The sequence below is a fragment of the Mustela nivalis genome (assembly GCF_964662115.1).
Source record: "Mustela nivalis genome assembly, chromosome: X".
NCBI classification, from domain to species: domain Eukaryota; kingdom Metazoa; phylum Chordata; class Mammalia; order Carnivora; family Mustelidae; genus Mustela; species Mustela nivalis.
The window spans coordinates 106,227,283-106,246,813 of record NC_139040.1 but is presented as its reverse complement, the minus strand read 5'-3'; the positions used below and the strand labels follow the sequence as shown (position 1 = coordinate 106,246,813).

Genomic DNA, 19,531 nt, shown 5'->3' with positions numbered 1-19,531 from the left:
GATATTCACAAAATCCTGAAAAAATGGGACTGGAAGTAATTCCAATGCTTTTATTTTTTTATTATTTTTTTAAAATTAAATTTATTTTCAGCATAACAGTATTCATTATTTTTTCACCACACCCAGTGCTCCATGCAATCTGTGCCCTCTATAATACCCACCACCTGGTACCCCGACCTCCCACCCCCCGCCGCTTCAAACTCCTCAGATTGTTTTTCAGAGTCCATAGTCTCTCATGGTTCACCACCCCTTCCAATTTCCCCCAACTCCCTTCTCCTAACTCCCAATTCCAATGCTTTTAAACACAACTTACAATTTAATTTCCTTTGTGACCTTTGAAATAACAGTCATAAAAGTCTAGCTTTCCTAATTCCCCAGATTTTCCAGTGGTATTTCTTTACTAAGAAACAAAACAAAACAAAAACCTTCATAAAAATTGCGGTCATCTTTCTTCCCAATAAATGAAGGATTTTCATTTATCTTATTTTCTTCTTTACTTATCTTATTTGCACTTATCTTATTTTCTGTGTTCTTCAAACTTAAAATACTTCCAGCCTTGTTCATATCTCCCTGAAACTTTCTTCTTTTTACATTTCAAGAATTTTGCTCTTTCTTTTTCTGTCATCTAGTCAAGTCTTCTAGATCTCTAATCATTCTCATTACTCTTCATGTTACCACTCATAAACCAAATGATATTCATGTGGCAAAGAATTCTGATCATGAAGTAAAATTAACTAATGAGTAAAATTTGTCTTCATTCATCTCTAGTGAGAACAAATTTATTCTTGGCTTCTCTAAAGACATCCAAAGAATTGTGTTTTTGATCTTCAGGACTTTAACTTTGAAAATGTCAGAGTGAGCAAAGAACATCTAACCAACACTGTGAACGTAATCTGCTTATCCAAACAAGGAATAGAAGCCTTCAAGAAATCTGCAACCATAAAAAAAGCATTATTTTAATTTGTCCTTTGATGCTCGAAACTATAGTGTCAGATAATTTGCAGAAGACTTGGAATAAACTGGGAATACAACTAAAATTTTCCAGAATTAACTTAAAAAAAAAACAAAGAATTTATTTATTGGTGATAGAAAATCCAAATCTTTCATGCCATTCAGGAATTTGACTTAAGCAGGACTGTGTCTCTGACCTTTAATTTTTAGTTCTAACGGTGTCTCTAACTGGTATGAATACCACTTAAAAAAAAAAAAACTAAGTCCTTATTAAAGTCTTAGCATAAGACTCAATAATTCAAATACCTAACCACAGTTAGAAATGACAAAGGTAATGACAAATGGCAAAGGTTAACATCAGTAGAAGAGCAAACAAACAACAACAACAACAACAACAACAACAAAAACAAGCCAATAAGCAGAAAAGAGAACAGCTGGGTAAGGAAGTATAGTGGGCCTGATTAAATGGAATAAGACCACCCCTCCATAGTGTAGCCTGGCCTATATCCAACAGCCATTGTTAACTATACTTCTTAGTCTGAGGACTTTCTTTGAAGCAGAGAACACACTACACTCAAAAGCAGGACACAATGAGCAGCTCTTAAAAATGACTAATAAGAACTGGAGTATAAACATCACAGTTCACATGCATGCCTTTTGCTTAAAGTGACTGAGACGTACCTGTATCATACCTTTGCAGCCTTTCTCCATGGAATTAAGTTCCAGTCCCCCACTGTAGTGACTGGCTAGCTAATACTTCACAGAAGCTATTTTCCTTTCCATTGCTTACCACCACACTACTGCACCACAGCTTCCGGAATCATCTCCTGAATAAACAACCTGAACTCAAATCTTTGTCTCAGGATTTGCTTTAGAAGCAACCCAAACCAACACTCATATTCTCAAATTTTTTATTAACACCAAAATCAATCCTTAGCCATGGCTACTCTGACCTCATAGATGGCATTAAGAAAAAAAAAATACTTAACTGAACTGGAAAATTAATTCATGCTTTAAAAAAATAATGTAGCCTGTATGCTTTTTAAGACAGTGTAAGTCTAACAGGATATACAGTGACCTAGTAGAAGGAAAGAGAGAATATTCAACAACTCATTAAATACCAACTAATGTTATGATTCAAAGAATAGGTCTTTAAGAAATTTGAATTCTAATGTAATTAAAAATAATTTCCAATCATTGGATTCTATCTAAGTATACAAAAACTAGTTATTACCAGAAGGGTGTATCTAATCACAAATAGACTTTTATTTTTCTTGTAATATTAAGCCTCTGAAATATAAATTTGATAGAGTCCATTCCATGCAATTTAGCTCTGTGGATTTTTCTTTTATTTGTGAGGAAAGGATTTCCCTTTTAGAAATTTTGGCTTGGATTACAAAATGCTTTATTATGTGCATTGCAAACCTACTTATTTACCACAGCTAGACAGAGACTCCTTCTTACTTTGTCATGCAGCTGCTTGTTTTTAAACAAATTTTGCCAAGAGACATAAACCAGATGGCCTTCTTCAAGGGTATACTGTGAGCCGTGATAGTCAGCTTATGGTAGTTTCAAGCAGCAGACAGCTGGGTATGGAAAGTCATGATGCTATTTGGAAATCCAACTTCCAAGTGTGCTGAAGCACAAGGAGATGCTCAAGTTGGTAAATAAAACTGTGATTCCAAGTTTGTTTCAATATTCTATTTTTTCAAGGGTCTTTAAATTTCTGCTTCATAATATTAAAAGAGGGTTTTGTTGTTGTTGTTGTTGTTTTTTTTTTTTAAAGATTTTATTTATTTATTTGACAGAGAGAAATTACAAGTACACTGAGAGGCAGGCAGAGAGAGAGAGAGAAGGAAGCAGGCTCCCTGCTGAGCAGAGAGCCCGATGCGGGACTCGATCCCAGGACCCTGAGATCATGACCTGAGCCGAAGGCAGCGGCTTAACCCACTGAGCCACCCAGGCGCCCTTTTTTTGTTGTTTTGTTTTGTTTTGTTTTGTTTGCAAAATAAAAGTTACCCGAACTATTGGATTAGAGATGAAACCTGTCAAAAAAGTGAATTCAGGGTACATTTTCAAGTGGAATCAACAAGTTGGGTATTCTCAGAAAATTGTATGCACACCATCAAAAATGCTTAACAGATGCTATAATAATCTACTAGAGTAGTGCAATATTTTAAATTGTTATTCCTAACTCTATTCTGTAGTAGAATTATGTACCATCACTCTTGGAATGGCTTCATGGTAAGCAGTGTTTATTCCTCTACTAGAATTTGGGCTTGCCTTGTAACTTGCTTTGACCATTGGAAGTAAATGGAAGAGATAGCGTGTCAGTTCCAACTCAAGGTCTTTAAAGCATCACATGTTTCCACTTGCCCTTCTGAGAGTTCTGAAATCTGACATGGAAGAATATGCCCCAAGTATCTACTGCCCTTCCAGCCTGGACCCAGAATGAAATAAATAGGTCAGATGTATTCATTCAATCTATAGTCCCAAAGACTGAAGTAGAGTTGCCTCAAAGTAGACAGGAACGGGGAGGAGTCAAGATGGCAGAGAAGTAGCAAGCTGAGACTGCTTCAGCTAGCCGGAGATCAGCTAGGTAGCTTATCTAAAGATTGCAAACACCTGAAAATCCATCGGCAGATCGAAGAGAAGAAGAACAGCAATTCTGGAAACAGAAAAACAACCACTTTCTGAAAGGTAGGACCGGCGGAGAAGTGAATCCAAAGCGACGGGAAGATAGACCCCGGGGGGAGGGGCCGGCTCCCGGCAAGCAGCGGAGCAACCGCGCACAAAATCAGGACTTTTAAAAGTCTGTTCCGCTGAGGGACATCGCTCCAGAGGCTAAACCGGGGCGAAGCCCACGCGGGGTCAGCGTGGCCTCAGGTCCCGCAGGGTCACAGAAGGATTGGGGGTGTCTGAGTGTCGCAGAGCTTGCGGGTATTGGAACGGGAAAGCCGGCTACAGAGACAGAGCCGACAGTAAGCTCACAGCTCGGGGTGACCTTGAACCGGTCGCAGGCTCGGTGAGCTCGGAGCGCGGCCGGAGGTCAGGCAGACGGGAGTGACTGGGCGCTGTTCTCTGAGGGCGCCCTGAGGAGTGCGGCCCTGGGCTCTCGGCTCCTCCGGGCCGGAGACCAGGAGGCCTCCATTTGTATTCCCGTCCTCCGGAACTCTATGGAAAGCGCCCAGGGAACAGAAGCTCCTGAAAGCAAACCGGAGCGGATTACTCACCCAGGCCCCGGGTAAGGGCGGTGTAATTCCGCCTGGGGCAAAGACACTTGAGAATCACTACAACAGGCCCCTCCCCCAGAAGATCAACAAGAAATCCAGCCGAGACCAAGTTCACCTACCAAGGAGTGCGGTTTCAATGCCAAGGAGAGCAGCAGAATTCCAGAGGAGGAGAAAGCCAAGCACGGAACTCATGGCTTTTTTCCTGTGATTTTTTTTAGTCTTGCAGTTAATTTAATTTTTTCTTTTTCATTTTTTTTTTTTTTCCTTCTCGCCTTCGGGTAAATTTTTTTTTTTAACTGTTACCTTTTTCTTTTTTAACGATTTTTTACTAGGTTATCTAATATATATATTTTTTCTTTTTTACAATTTTCTCAGGTGTTTTCTTTTTTAAAAAATTTTTTTCTTTTCTTTTTTTTTTTTTCTTTGTTCTTTTTTTTTCTTTCTTCCTTTTTGAACCTTTTTTTAGCCCCTTTCTCCCCACTCACGATTTTGGATCTCTTCTAATTTGGTTAAAGCATATTTTCCTGGGGTTGTTGCCACCCTTTTAGTATTTTACTTGCCCCTTCATTTACTCTTATCTGGCCAAAATGACAAGACGTAAAAATTCAACACAAAAAAAAGAACAAGAGGCAGTACCGATGGCTTGGGACCTAATCAATACAGACATCGGTAATATGTCAGATCTAGAGTTCAGAATGACAATTCTCAAGGTTCTAGCCGGGCTCGAAAAAGGCATGGAAGATATTAGAGAAACTCTCTCGAGAGATATAAAAGCCCTTTCTGGAGAAATAAAAGAACTAAAATCTAACCAAGTTGAAATCAAAAAAGCTATTAATGAGGTGCAATCAAAAATGGAGGCTCTCACTGCTAGGATAAATGAGGCAGAAGAAAGAATTAGTGATATAGAAGACCAAATGACAGAGAATAAAGAAGCTGAGCAAAAGAGGGACAAACAGCTACTGGACCACGAGGGGAGAATTCGAGAGATAAGTGACACCATAAGACGAAACAACATTAGAATAATTGGGATTCCAGAAGAAGAAGAAAGAGAGAGGGGAGCAGAAGGTATACTGGAGAGAATTATTGGGGAGAATTTCCCCAATATGGCAAAGGGAATGAGCATCAAAATTCAGGAGGTTCAGAGAACGCCCCTCAAAATCAATAAGAATAGGCCCACACCCCGTCACCTAATAGTAAAAATTACAAGTCTCAGTGACAAAGAGAAAATCCTGAAAGCAGCCCGGGAAAAGAAGTCTGTAACATACAATGGTAAAAATATTAGATGGGCAGCTGACTTATCCACAGAGACCTGGCAGGCCAGAAAGAGCTGGCATGATATTTTCAGAGCACTAAATGAGAAAAACATGCAGCCAAGAATACTATATCCAGCTAGGCTATCATTAAAAATAGAAGGAGAGATTAAAAGCTTCCAGGACAAACAAAAACTGAAAGAATTTGCAAACACCAAACCAGCTCTACAGGAAATCTTGAAAGGGGTCCTCTAAGCAAAGAGAGAGCCTACAAGTGGTAGATCAGAAAGGAACAGAGACCATATACAGTAACAGTCACCTTACAGGCAATACAATGGCACTAAATTCATATCTCTCAATAGTTACCCTGAATGTGAATGGGATAAATGCCCCTGTCAAAAGACACAGGGTATCACAATGGATAAAAAAACAAAACCCATCTATATGTTGCCTCCAAGAAACTCATTTTAAGCCCGAAGACACCTCCAGATTTAAAGTGAGGGGGTGGAAAAGAATTTACCATGCTAATGGACATCAGAAGAAAGCAGGAGTGGCAATCCTTATATCAGATCAATTAGATTTTAAGCCAAAGACTATAATAAGAGATGAGGAAGGACACTATATCATACTCAAAGGGTCTGTCCAACAAGAAGATTTAACAATTTTAAATATCTATGCCCCCAACGTGGGAGCAGCCAACTATATAAACCAATTAATAACAAAATCAAAGAAACACATCAACAATAATACAATAATAGTAGGGGACTTTAACACTCCCCTCACTGAAATGGACAGGTCATCCAAGCAAAAGATCAGCAAGGAAATAAAGGCCTTAAACGACACACTGGACCAGATGGACATCACAGATATATTCAGAATATTTCATCCCAAAGCAACAGAATACACATTCTTCTCTAGTGCACATGGAACATTCTCCAGAATAGATCACATCCTCGGTCCTAAATCAGGACTCAACCAGTATCAAAAGATTGGGATCATTCCCTGCATATTTTCAGACCACAATGCTCTAAAGCTAGAACTCAACCACAAAAGGAAGTTTGGAAAGAACCCAAATACATGGAGACTAAACAGTATCCTTCTAAAGAATGAATGGGTCAACCGGGAAATTAAAGAAGAATTGAAAAAAATCATGGAAACAAATGATAATGAAAATACAACGGTTCAAAATCTATGGTACACAACAAAGGCAGTCCTGAGAGGAAAATATATAGTGGTACAAGCCTTTCTCAAGAAACAAGAAAGGTCTCATGTACACAACCTAACCCTACACCTAAAGGAGCTGGAGAAAGAACAAGAAAGAAACCCTAAGCCCAGCAGGAGAAGAGATATCATAAAGATCAGAGCAGAAATCAATGAAATAGAAACCAAAAAAACAATAGAACAAATCAACAAAACTAGGAGCTGGTTCTTTGAAAGAATTAATAAAATTGATAAACCCCTGGCCCGAATTATGAAAAAGAAAAGAGAAAGGACCCAAATAAATAAAATCATGAATGAAAGAGGAGAGATCACAACTAACACCAAAGAAATACAAACTATTATAAGAACATACTATGAGCAACTCTACGCCAATAAATTTGACAATCTGGAAGAAATGGATGCATTCCTAGAAACATATAAACTACCACAACTGAACCAGGAAGAAATAGAAAGCCTGAACAGACCCATAACCAGTAAGGAGATTGAAACAGTCATTAAAAATCTCCAAACAACAAAAGCCCAGGGCCAGACGGCTTCCCGGGGGAATTCTACCAAACATTTAAAGAAGAACTAATTCCTATTCTCCTTAAACTGTTCCAAAAAATAGAAATGGAAGGAAAACTTCCAAACTCATTTGATGAGGCCAGCATCACCTTGATCCCAAAACCAGACAAGGATCCCACCAAAAAAGAGAGCTATAGACCGATATCCTTGATGAACACAGATGCGAAAATACTCAACAAAATACTAGCCAATAGGATTCAACAGTACATTAAAAAGATTATTCACCACGACCAAGTGGGATTTATTCCAGGGCTGCAAGGTTGGTTCAACATCCGCAAATCAGTCAATGTGATAGAACACATCAATAAAAGAAAGAACAAGAACCATATGATACTCTCAATAGATGCTGAAAAAGCATTTGACAAAGTACAGCATCCCTTCCTGATCAAAACTCTTCAAAGTGTAGGGATAGAGGGCACATACCTCAATATTATCAAAGCCATCTATGAAAAACCCACCGCAAATATCATTCTCAATGGAGAAAAACTGAAAGCTTTTCCACTAAGGTCAGGAACACGGCAGGGATGTCCATTATCACCACTGCTATTCAACATAGTACTAGAGGTCCTAGCCTCAGCAATCAGACAACAAAAGGAAATTAAAGGCATCCAAATCGGCAAAGAAGAAGTCAAATTATCACTCTTCGCAGATGATATGATACTATATGTGGAAAACCCAAAGGAATCCACTCCAAAACTGCTAGAACTTATACAGAAATTCAGTAAAGTGTCAGGATATAAAATCAATGCACAGAAATCAGTTGCATTTCTCTACACCAACAGCAAGACAGAAGAAAGAGATATTAAGGAGTCAATCCCATTTACAATTGCATCCAAAACCATAAGATACCTAGGAATAACCCTAACCAAAGAGACACAGAATCTATACTCAGAAAACTATAAAGTACTCATGAAAGAAATTGAGGAAGACACAAAGAAATGGAAAAATGTTCCATGCTCCTGGATTGGAAGAATAAATATTGTGAAAATGTCTATGCTACCTAAAGCAATCTACACATTTAATGCAATTCCTATCAAAGTACCATCCATCTTTTTCAAAGAAATGGAACAAATAATGCTAAAATTTATATGGAACCAGAAAAGACCTCGAATAGCCAAAGGGATATTGAAAAAGAAAGCCAATGTTGGTGGCATCACAATTCCGGACTTCAAGCTCTATTACAAAGCTGTCATCATCAAGACAGCATGGTACTGGCACAAAAACAGACACATAGATCAATGGAACAGAATAGAGAGCCCAGAAATAGACCCTCAAATCTATGGTCAACTCATCTTCGACAAAGCAGGAAAGAATGTCCAATGGAAAAAAGACAGCCTCTTCAATAAATGGGGCTGGGAAAACTGGACAGCCACATGTAGAAAAGTGAAATTGGACCATTTCCTTACACCACACACAATAATAGACTCAAAATGGATGAAGGACCTCAATGTGCGAAAGGAATCCATCAAAATCCTTGAGGAGAACACAGGCAGCAACCTCTTCGACCTCAGCCGCAGCAACATCTTCCTAGGAACAACGCAAAAGGCAAGGGAAGCAAGGGAAAAAATGAACTACTGGGATTTCATCAAGATCAAAAGCTTTCGCACAGCAAAGGAAACAGTTAACAAAATCAAAAGACAACTGACAGAATGGGAGAAGATATTTGCAAACGACATATCAGATAAAGGACTAGTGTCCAGAATCTATAAAGAACTTAGCAAACTCAACACCCAAAGAACAAATAATCCAATCAAGAAATGGGCAGAGGACATGAACAGACATTTCTGTAAAGAAGACATCCAGATGGCCAACAGACACATGAAAAAGTGCTCCATATCACTCGGCATCAGGGAAATACAAATCAAAACCACAATGAGATATCACCTCACACCAGTCAGAATGGCTCAAATCAACAAGTCAGGAAATGACAGATGCTGGCGAGGATGCGGAGAAAGGGGAACCCTCCTACATTGTTGGTGGGAATGTAAGCTGGTGCAGCCACTCTGGAAAACAGCATGGAGGTTCCTCAGAATGTTGGAAATAGAACTGCCCTATGACCCAGCAATTGCACTATTGGGTATTTACCCTAAAGATACAAATGTAGTGATCCAAAGGGGCACATGCACCCGAATGTTTATAGCAGCGATGTCCACAATAGCCAAACTATGGAAAGAACCTAGATGTCCATCAACAGATGAATGGATCAAGAAGATGTGGTATATATACACAATGGAATACTATGCAGCCATCAAAAGAAATGAAATCTTGCCATTTGCGACAACATGGATGGAACTAGAGCGAATCATGCTTAGCGAAATAAGTCAAGCAGAGAAAGACAACTATCATATGATCTCCCTGATATGAGGAAGTGGTGATGCAACATGGAGGCTTAAGTGGGTAGGAGAAGAATAAATGAAACAAGATGGGATTGGGAGGGAGACAAACCATAAGTGACTCTTAATCTCACAAAACAAACTGAGGGTTGCTGGGGGGGAGGGGGTTTGGGAGAAGAGGGTGGGATTATGGACATTGGGGAGGGTATGTGCTTTGGTGAGTGCTGTGAAGTGTGTAAACCTGGTGATTCACAGACCTGTACCCCTGAGGATAAAAATATATGTTTATAAAAAAAAAATGTAAAAAAAAAAAAAGTAGACAGGAACATGAGAATAATGATTTATTGTTAATTCCAGGTGTGTTTGTTAGACACAATTATTGTAACAGCAACTGACCAATACTGGAAAACTTTAGTAAGGGCCCAGTGGACAGTTACCTTGGGTCACTCTTACGTTACTGGGAGATAGGGAGAAAGGTATAAGACAAATGTGAAGTTGTATCTATGTCCTAATTATGATGCTACTACTTTATGCGAGGTACCCATAAAAATTATATCTCTGATTACCTCAGAATTACTTTAAAACAAAGGGCATGAAATAACAATCCTTAGTTTTTAGCATTATCTTTGAATATGAGGGAAAGACAAATAGAAAGAAAGAAAAAAAGAGAAGAAGAAATGCAAGAGAAACTACGCAGACAAAATTCACTATATCTATATCTATATCTTAAATTTACTCAAATATACAAATTATTAAAATATAAGAATTTGAAAATGCCTATCTAAACTGTTGTTTATTTTTCTAAGTATCTAACCATTTTGGGAAACCACAAAGAAATTGAAAATGTTTGTTTCAAACAGAAATCTCTCAAACACCACATTTTTAGCTTGTAATGGGCAGTTTTCCCTTGAGAAAACTGATATTTTCAAGAGGAATTTGAGACTGTCCATGGATAAACTAAAATCTAATAAGAAAATAATTCTTGTGAAAATTGCCTTACAGGCAAGAATTTGCAATTGTCACAGAGTAAGCAGATTTTTTAAGGCATCAGAATTTTATAATGGTAACAAATACCCACCACACACACACACACACACACACACACACACACACATACACACACACACCCATAACTTACAAGCAAGTAAGTCAAAAAACAAAAAGTTTTTTGTCTTCTACCAGGAAGTTATGTTGACTTTAGTGGCTCACAGGTATATTTTTCCTTATGAGAGACTGTTTACTTTTCTCACATACCATAAAGAACATATCAAGACCTCATATTAATCATATATTGCTATATCCATACTTCAAAGTCATAATTCAGTATTATTATGGAAAATTGAAAGTAAATATGAGGAAAATTATACTACATAAATATTTGGTTGAATGAACTATAATAGGAATGAAGTTCTTGTTAACCAAAGAAACAAGAACCTTATTTTGAGTAAGCAGTCTGTCATTCACATGTCAGGTCTCCTCAATTAAAAAAAGAAAATAATGTATTGAAGAGCTACCATAATATTATACTGTGTTTAGCTTAGGGGTGACAGGAAGTGTATGGCATAGTTTATGCTGCTCTATAGTAACAAAAGCTCTGTTGGATGGTACAGAGTTTCACACAGTGATGTAAGACTTTTAAATTCATGGTAAGCACCAATAAGGAAACTATAGAAACAGAGAATTCTAGGAACACAGAGGCTGGAATAATTGATACCAGCAAAGTTTTCCAAATGGTAGCATTTGCACTGGGTCCTGAATAATGAGTAGGACTTTGCCAAAAAACAAGTTTTAGCATTCCTCAATCACTTCAGAAGATCCTTTACCACTTGGTTTGGCCAAGCATCTTATAGATTCACAATCTATTTCTCTACAGATAATGAATATGAAGATACTACCTTCAAAATACTAAACATCTCTTTAAAGCACCGTGGTTTCAGAGACAAGGGCTTTAAATAGTTTTTATATGTATCCCTCTTACTGATACTGAAGAATGACCTCTGGAAGAAAACATAATTGATAAGCACAAGAAATACAAGAAATCCTATGTGAAATGTATAAAAGACAAGGAATGCAACAGAAGAGAGTTCATAACTTGAGTCAAAAAAGAGGCTCTGGCATATTCTTTCTATGGATACTTGAGACCATGATTTATTCCCTCTAAATCTCAAGTACCTCATCTGTAAAAGAAGTTCTCCTGATGATGCAATCTTATATATAAAACATTGAATGCATGCCTGGCACATAGGTGTGGCTAAAAAAAAGTCTTTAATCTTAGACAAGGCTCATCTCATATGCTCAGAAAAGGAGATGTACTAAAGTTTCAGTTCACTGTCATAATTTCTGCTTTGGTCTTAGATACTTAATTTTTAGTGGTCATTCTTGGTGTTAGTAATCTAAACTGCTATAATCTATGAATAACCCAACTATAGTCAAAGTCATGGAATATATACTCCAGGAGCACTATGGCAACAAACTTATGCATCTCTCTCCTTGGCTAAGCCATGGCTTTGTTGGAAAAGAGGGGAAAAGTCAGACAAAAATTGATTAATGAGAAAATGTTTTGGGAACATGGAGGGATAGAACAAGCAGGTATTGACAATTATGTAAAACTTCTATGTTTATGTCAGCAGAATTCAGGAAGCCAAAGTGAGATATTACCAAAATCAGAGTTCATAAAATGATAAAAGAGTAGGGGAAGGAGATAACTCTAGACTTAACCACCCATTTTACATATTTCTTAGGGCTGCTTAAAAAAACAAAACAAAATAGACTTCTGCAAAAACTGTTGAAGAGATTGTTAGTTCTCTTCAAATATTCATTTTCCTGCTTTTCCATAAGAGTACACTGTTTTGGCAGAACACATAGCACTCAGGAATAAATGTAACATTTCCCAGCATCCCTTGCAGCTTGGGTGTGGTTGTGTGACTGACTTCTGGTCAATGGTATATAACCAAAATGTTGTAGCTCCCAAGACCCTTGATTAATAGACAATTAGTATGTACACTTTGCCACTCTTTCCCCCTTCTCCCATCTTCCTTCTTGGAATGTATAAGTGGTGGGAACCCCATCTTACAACCTGTGAAGGAGAGCCCACCACGTGAAGATAGCTGAGCAGAAATAAGGAATGAGCAGAGCCATTATACCTGCCTTGACTTCATAATCCTACATTTTTTAAAAATATTTTATTTATCTATTTGACAGAGAGAAATCACAAGTAGATGGAGAGGCAGGCAGAGAGAAAGAGAGGGAAGCAGGCTCCCTGCTGAGCAGAGAGCCCGATGCGGGACTCGATCCCAGGACCCTGAGATCATGACCTGAGCCGAAGGCAGCGGCTTAACCCACTGAGCTACCCAGATGCCCCATAATCCTACATTTTTAAGGAGAAAAAAATGCTTCTATCTTAGTGAAGCCAAAACAAACTCTAATTGATAAGGAGACTTTCTGGAAAGATTATATTTAGCACAGTTTTGCTTTCCTCCAAAATTTGTCCATTCCATTTAGAAGGGAAAAAATGTATATTTAGAGAAGGGAAATGTGTGATATAACAAAACCAAGAAACACACAAGTAAAGTTAAATAGTGGCCTTATTTCCAAAATGAGGCTAGTCCCATAGTCATAAAATTGGTTTCTATATTAGAACCCTTTCCCTTTGACAGTAATGAAAATACAAGTTTATTTAAATAACAAAGAAGCCAACTACAGCCCCTGTACACTGAAGAAATAGAATCATCTATGGGGAGGAATGGAAATGTGTGTATACAGCTATCCCAGAAAACAAAAATGTTCAATTACTTTGAGAAAAAGATTCAGGATATTGATCTTTGGTTAGCTCTAAGATTATATGAATTTTATATCTAGTCAATTTCTTATTTGAAGCAAGTTTTAAACTAACCTTGATGTGAACTGTAAAGATTTATAAGAATCTGAAAATGTTGAAGATATAAGGCAAATGATCCTGTATGAAATGACTATTATAAAAAGCAAATCACTCTGCAACTCTGGAGTGCTTTGAAATAGCAATAGAAACATACAGAAGAGAAGCTGATAGGTAGAAACAGACTTATATTTAATGCATTTCAAAAAGCCCTTTCCTTAAATAATTACAACAGATCTCCTCCATTCTATTCCTTTGCCAACCATTGCCAACAAAGAAGAATTCAGAAGAGGTTATAAGTAAGCAAGGGAACATTATACTGTATGTTAACTAACTAGAATTTAAAGAAAAGCTTAAAAAAATCTACAATCAAGGACTAGTTTAGGTATCTAATTCAAATGGTACACAGTACTGAATGATTCATGTTTTAAACAGAGTTTCAAAATAACAGTTATGAGATAAGGGTATAGTTTGTTGATAATTAGTTTGTTTTAATGAGACTGGTAAGTAGGAATGCATGGACATTAAATACCTCTGAACACCAACTATACAGGATTAATCCTTTGTGGCTTAAAGTTTGTCTCTGGTGGTAAAACCTCCATGTAACTGGCATCAGCAGTCAAATCATATACTTCATTTCAGGCTGTGGGGTGCAAACAAAACCTCCTCTATTTGGCTTGCGATTGCCCTCTCGGTGCTATGCAAAGTGCAACAACTGGACAGTGAAAGATATTAACAATATGTAGGGATTGGTTTAAACTCTACAGAGCCCAGGAAGAAATATATACACTCAAACAGAGCAAAATAAAAGATAAGGTGATACTCAGGAGGCTTAGTCCCTAAACTAAAATACACAAGAGAGAACAAAGGGCAGAGGAGACAGTGTAGAGGTGAAGTGTGCTGGATGCTGACTACATAAAATGATAAGGCAGGAAGAAAGCTGCCTTTCTTAAAGTTCTGATGATCTATTTCTGGCATATATGAAATGTCAGTGCTGTCAAATTATAGTTTCATCATCATCATTATCTTCAAAGAGTATTTATTAATCACAGTGCTATACTGGGCATCGTACAGGCAAGCAAAATTGACATGATTTTTGATATCCAGGACCTAATAAAATAAATCAGAAAAATTGATGTAGACAAAGCAGATAGCAAACAAGATACTTAACTTAGAAGAGCTTGAAGGTTAACAGTAAACTTTAAAATATTTTAAAAATATTTCTAAAATGCTTAGGTAAATTGGTGAATATGCCTATGTATCTATGAATAGGAATATTTTCTGATACATATGGAGAGATAAATAATGTGTTATTGTCTTTACATAGATAACTAAGCTTTAAAAATGAATTCTATCAAATCAATGATTTAATAAATAAGGATTTTCTTTTAAAAAGATCTTGATGTGAAGAACCGAAACAGAAGCCTTCTCCATACATCATGGCCCAAAGTAGAAAAAAAGTGGGCCACAAATAGAAAATTTTACTTCTTCAATTTAACACATCTTTGTCTGTATCAGTCCCATGAATGAATGCATGAGAATTCTTTCCCTGGTCCATACAACATTGATTCTGGAATAAGATACAAAAAGACTTTCCCATGTTTAGGTTTTTTTATTTTTTATTTTATTTTATTTTATTTTTTTTATTTAAGCTCTCCTTAATTCTCCCAAGTTCAAAAACTACCAGTAGAATCATGTATTAGTATGTATACTTATACCTGGCGGGAGAAGCGGAATATGAAAATCCAATCTTGCATGAAAATCTTTACCTTTAGTAGAGACTAATTCTAAGGCTGCAGTGTTAATCTTCCCTGAGTCGTCAGGATCCTGCATGTGCTTACAATGTATCTTCCCAACTACATATGGCTCTGTGACAAATAGAAGAGGCTGCTAATGCTGCAATAGCTGAATGTCTCATTTAGGAACAAACAATTCTGGAAAAGCTCCCAGAATATGCATCTGTCCCTCTAGCTTCCACTTTAGAGGATAAAATTGTATGGTGGTGACATGAGGATTAGTATATTATTCTTTCCCTCTGTGAGGAGTATGGGGTTATTTCCCTCACCTTGACATGAGAGAAAAATATTTACTGAATGTCTCAGTAGAAAAATCACAAGTGAGAGAAAATGCTTATGAGAAACTTGCGTTAGGAGTGGGCTTGCAGAATTACATGCTCATTCCCTAGAGTCTGAATACAGAGATGATTAAGGCACTTTCTCTTCAAATCAGATTTCTTTGGTTTCTATTCCTGTTTTCTCCCCTTTCATTTCTTTCATTGTCTCATTTTCCTTCATGCAGTACAAATGGCAGCAAGAATCTGTGAGTGCTTTAGTTTTCTGGACTTGGCACTAAGGGAATTAAACAAAGGAGAAATCCCTGGGGAAGCATCTTCCTGCTCTCTACCCCCCAGCATCCTATCAACATGTGGCCCTGCGGTCCCAGCATGATGGTGGTAACATTGGAAAATCTTTCTCTAGAGCAGTAGTGCCCACATACTTATCTGAGAGTAGGTACTGGTCAATTAGAAAATGTTCGGAGTCCATGGTGTAATGCCAAAAGTACAACAACGTAACATGCTCTTCTGTAAGATACACTTTTTTTTTTTTTTAATTTTGAGGTGAGGTCCTTCTTGTACTTAAAAAAAGAATTTATGTATTATTTAAAAAATTTAAGTGTAAAATTCATTCAAGTATAGCATATACAGAGAAAAGAGTACAAATCACAAGTGCATAATTACATAAACTATCTTAACAGAAATATATCAATGCTAACAACATCCAGATCAAAAGATCTGCTCTTGTTAATCACTACTCTTCATAAAGGTAACAACTATATCTGACTGTTAACTCCCCAATATGCCCGTTTTTGAGTTTTTTATAAATGGACTCACAAAATATGTATTTTCTTCGCATCTGGCTTCTTGTCTGTAGCACTATCCTCCTATTTCTTATCTTCTGAAATATCACTGGTACTGGCATTTGATTTTTTTTAATGTCCTCACCCTTTTTTCCCCATTTTATGACACTTCATTTTGATCTAAAAATTCACTATTGTAAGAATCACTACTCTTACTCTCATGTCCTCTTTACATCAGATCTAAAGCTCAGAATCACCTTGAATTTAACTACTTGTGTGTATGGGTGAGCCATCCCAAAGTATCTGACTAAATGGGATTCCAAAAAGGAATAGTGATTTTTTAAAAAAATCACTTACTTGATGTCAGATAAGAACTGTGTTGCTACACAATAATGCCATCTTATGGCTGTACAGCAATGTGTAGTCTAGAAACTGCTTTCATTTTTATTATCTCATTTGTACTGTGCTATCCTCTTAGGCTTGGGGAATAGTTTCCTGAAAATGGCGCAAATTCATTAACCATTTAAGGAATAGTAAAGCTGGTGTCAGAAAGAAAGTGAAGGGTGCCTGGGTGGCTCAATGGGTTAAGCCGCTGCCTTCGGCTCAGGTCATGATCTCAGGGTCCTGGGATCAAGCCCTGCATTTGACTTTCTGCTCAGCCGGGAGTTGCTTCCTCCTCTTTCTCTGTCTGCCTCTCTGCTTACTTGTGATCTCTGTCTGTCAAATAAATAAAATCTTAAAAAAAAAGAAAGTAAGTAAAGACAACAGAGTATCTGGCACTCCTTAAATGTTTGTTGAAAGAAAGAATGGAGTATGTTTCTCTAATACTAGGTGGATCTTAGGTTAATTATCTCTTTATGTTCACATGTTTTCTGCAGGTATCTTTTGAAAGCAGTGAGTACCCACCAAGAATTAGATAACAACAGAATTTAGCAGCAATGTTAATTTCCCCAAAACTTAAATATTTATTTTACATATTTGTGTATCTATCCATATACATGGATCAGTACATAGACACACAGGATTCATGAATTAAATATTCATTGTGTTTACTGTTTGTGTTCCCACAGGGAAAAAAAACCACTTTTAGTATTTTGGAGATTCGCAACTTTACTAAGACAAGACACATGTTGAAATTCTATTTGCGGGAAGACAAGGTATGAACGCAAGTCTTTTAGATAATGAGTGAGCAGTCACAGATAAGACTGGCTTTTAATTCTTTACTTGCCCTCACCTAAAAAGTAATGTCTATTTTACTTTATGACATTTAATAAAAGTTTTGCCATTATAGCATTCATGAATTTGGTGATTAATGATGGTCCCAGAACCTATGCCTTATGAATATCAAGAGTCTAATGCATTTTCTCATATTTGTAACTTATTGTGAGTATGCACTATGCAAACCTATTAGAGCTAAATATTTTGGTGAAATGGAAATATGCAGATGTGCTATTTAATATGTATTTGGGTAAGTCATTTAATATCTTTGTAATATAGTGTTCTCTGTAAAACAATGAAGTAGGATAAAACCACTAAGGTCATTTCTAGCTGTAAACATTTCTTTATTATTAATCATCAAATATCAACAATAGTTTGGCTTATTTTTCAACAAGTAGTCACTCTTCTTCCCTTTCCACTGTAGAAAGAGACTATTTTGCCCCTCTCTTGATGTCAGGCTTTCTCTGGCCAGTGGAACGGGAGTGAATTTAATGTGGGCCCAGGCCAGAAGTAGCCCGTAATATAAGCACAGGTCCACAAAGGAGTTTTACATCTGGTCCATGGTCTGGAGATCTGTCATGAGAAGAGAATGCCACTGACCCTGCATTTTAGGCTCAGGAGAAAGAGACAGAACAGACCTTAACCTGACGCATATCTCAGAGCCTGCCTCAGCTATCCTACAGTTTGAAACAGCTGCCCATGAGCCCAGCCTTAGTCAGCCAAACCAAAGGCAACTTAAAGACCCATGACCATGAAAATAAATCCTTTTTGTTTTATGTCACTGGGTTCTGGAGTACAGCTTTATATACCACCATATTATGGTAATGGCTGAGTAATACATGGTCATACATGAATCATATATGAAAACAATAGCAATATAGCCATTCTTACTGTCTCAAAGGTGTTTTGGTAACAGACTTTGGAGAAGTTGTAGGACAGGCGGGGACTGAAAAGTCATGAGACTGAACAAAAGGACGATGGTCATGTGAAGGCCTTAAATGTCCAATAAAGGAATCTGGACTTAATTCTAAGGAGAATGAAATAATGGTACTAAAGTTCTTAGACCTTAGAAAAACAACCCTGGATGAAAGATAATTGGGAACAAAATGGGGATGATTATTAGAATTAATGGAGATTTCTGCTGTAAGTATCAGTTTATAAACCTACTATAGTAAATAAAGAACTAAAGTAGAAGTAAGGATATTTAGAAATGGACAGATAAGACAGTTAAGAGGGACGTCCCCTGGAATTATTAAAAATGGTTTTCTTTGAGAATAATAAAGAACACTGTCAATCTTTAGAACTATAATCATTAAAACAGATTGTTTTAAATCATTAGAACTCCATTACTTTTAACCTAAAATAGGAAAAGAAAACAACATTCTACTTCTTGTCGTGTGAGGCTGAAGAATATGTGAATTTTTGAAAATGTGGTTACAAGCTATGTATGTTAATTAAGGCAAGCCCTAAAAAATTATTTTAAATCAACAAATTATTCATAGCAAAAATAGTTGAGGGACTGCAATATGTTATATATCACCTTCAAAATAGAACTGGTAATCTAAAACAAAATAGAACTGGTAAGTGTAAATCAACTTTTTGCTGATAGCTTATATTTCAAACATATTAATCTAAATATCAATTTGCTATAAATATATAGGACACAGATCTGACCAAAGATATGCATTTTATACTGTACAGTTGTTTAAGCCTCCTCAATTAAATGACAAAACCTTCAAAATACAACTGATAAGTGAAAATCAACTTTCCACTGATAGCTTATATTTCAAACATATTAATCTAAATATCAGTTTGCTATAAATATATGACACAGATTTGACCAAAGATATGTACTTTATACCGTACAGTTGTTTGAGCCACCTCAATAAATGACAAAACCTATTTGACATTACATGAAATTTTAAAATATAGTGTGCCCCAACATAATGCTAACCCCAGTACAGAATAATTTCTAGAATTCCGATTATTAGTCTATTCACCATTATTGATTCTCACTTCACTTACCTTTTC

At 36.8% G+C, this 19,531-nt stretch overlaps 1 protein-coding gene across 1 annotated transcript in view; it reads right to left on the bottom strand.

Annotated features, from left to right (window-relative positions):
- Positions 1–19,531, bottom strand: part of DMD (dystrophin) — a 2,004,585-nt gene that overhangs the window by 1,043,065 nt on the left and 941,989 nt on the right. The gene's annotated exons all lie outside the window — the stretch shown is intronic.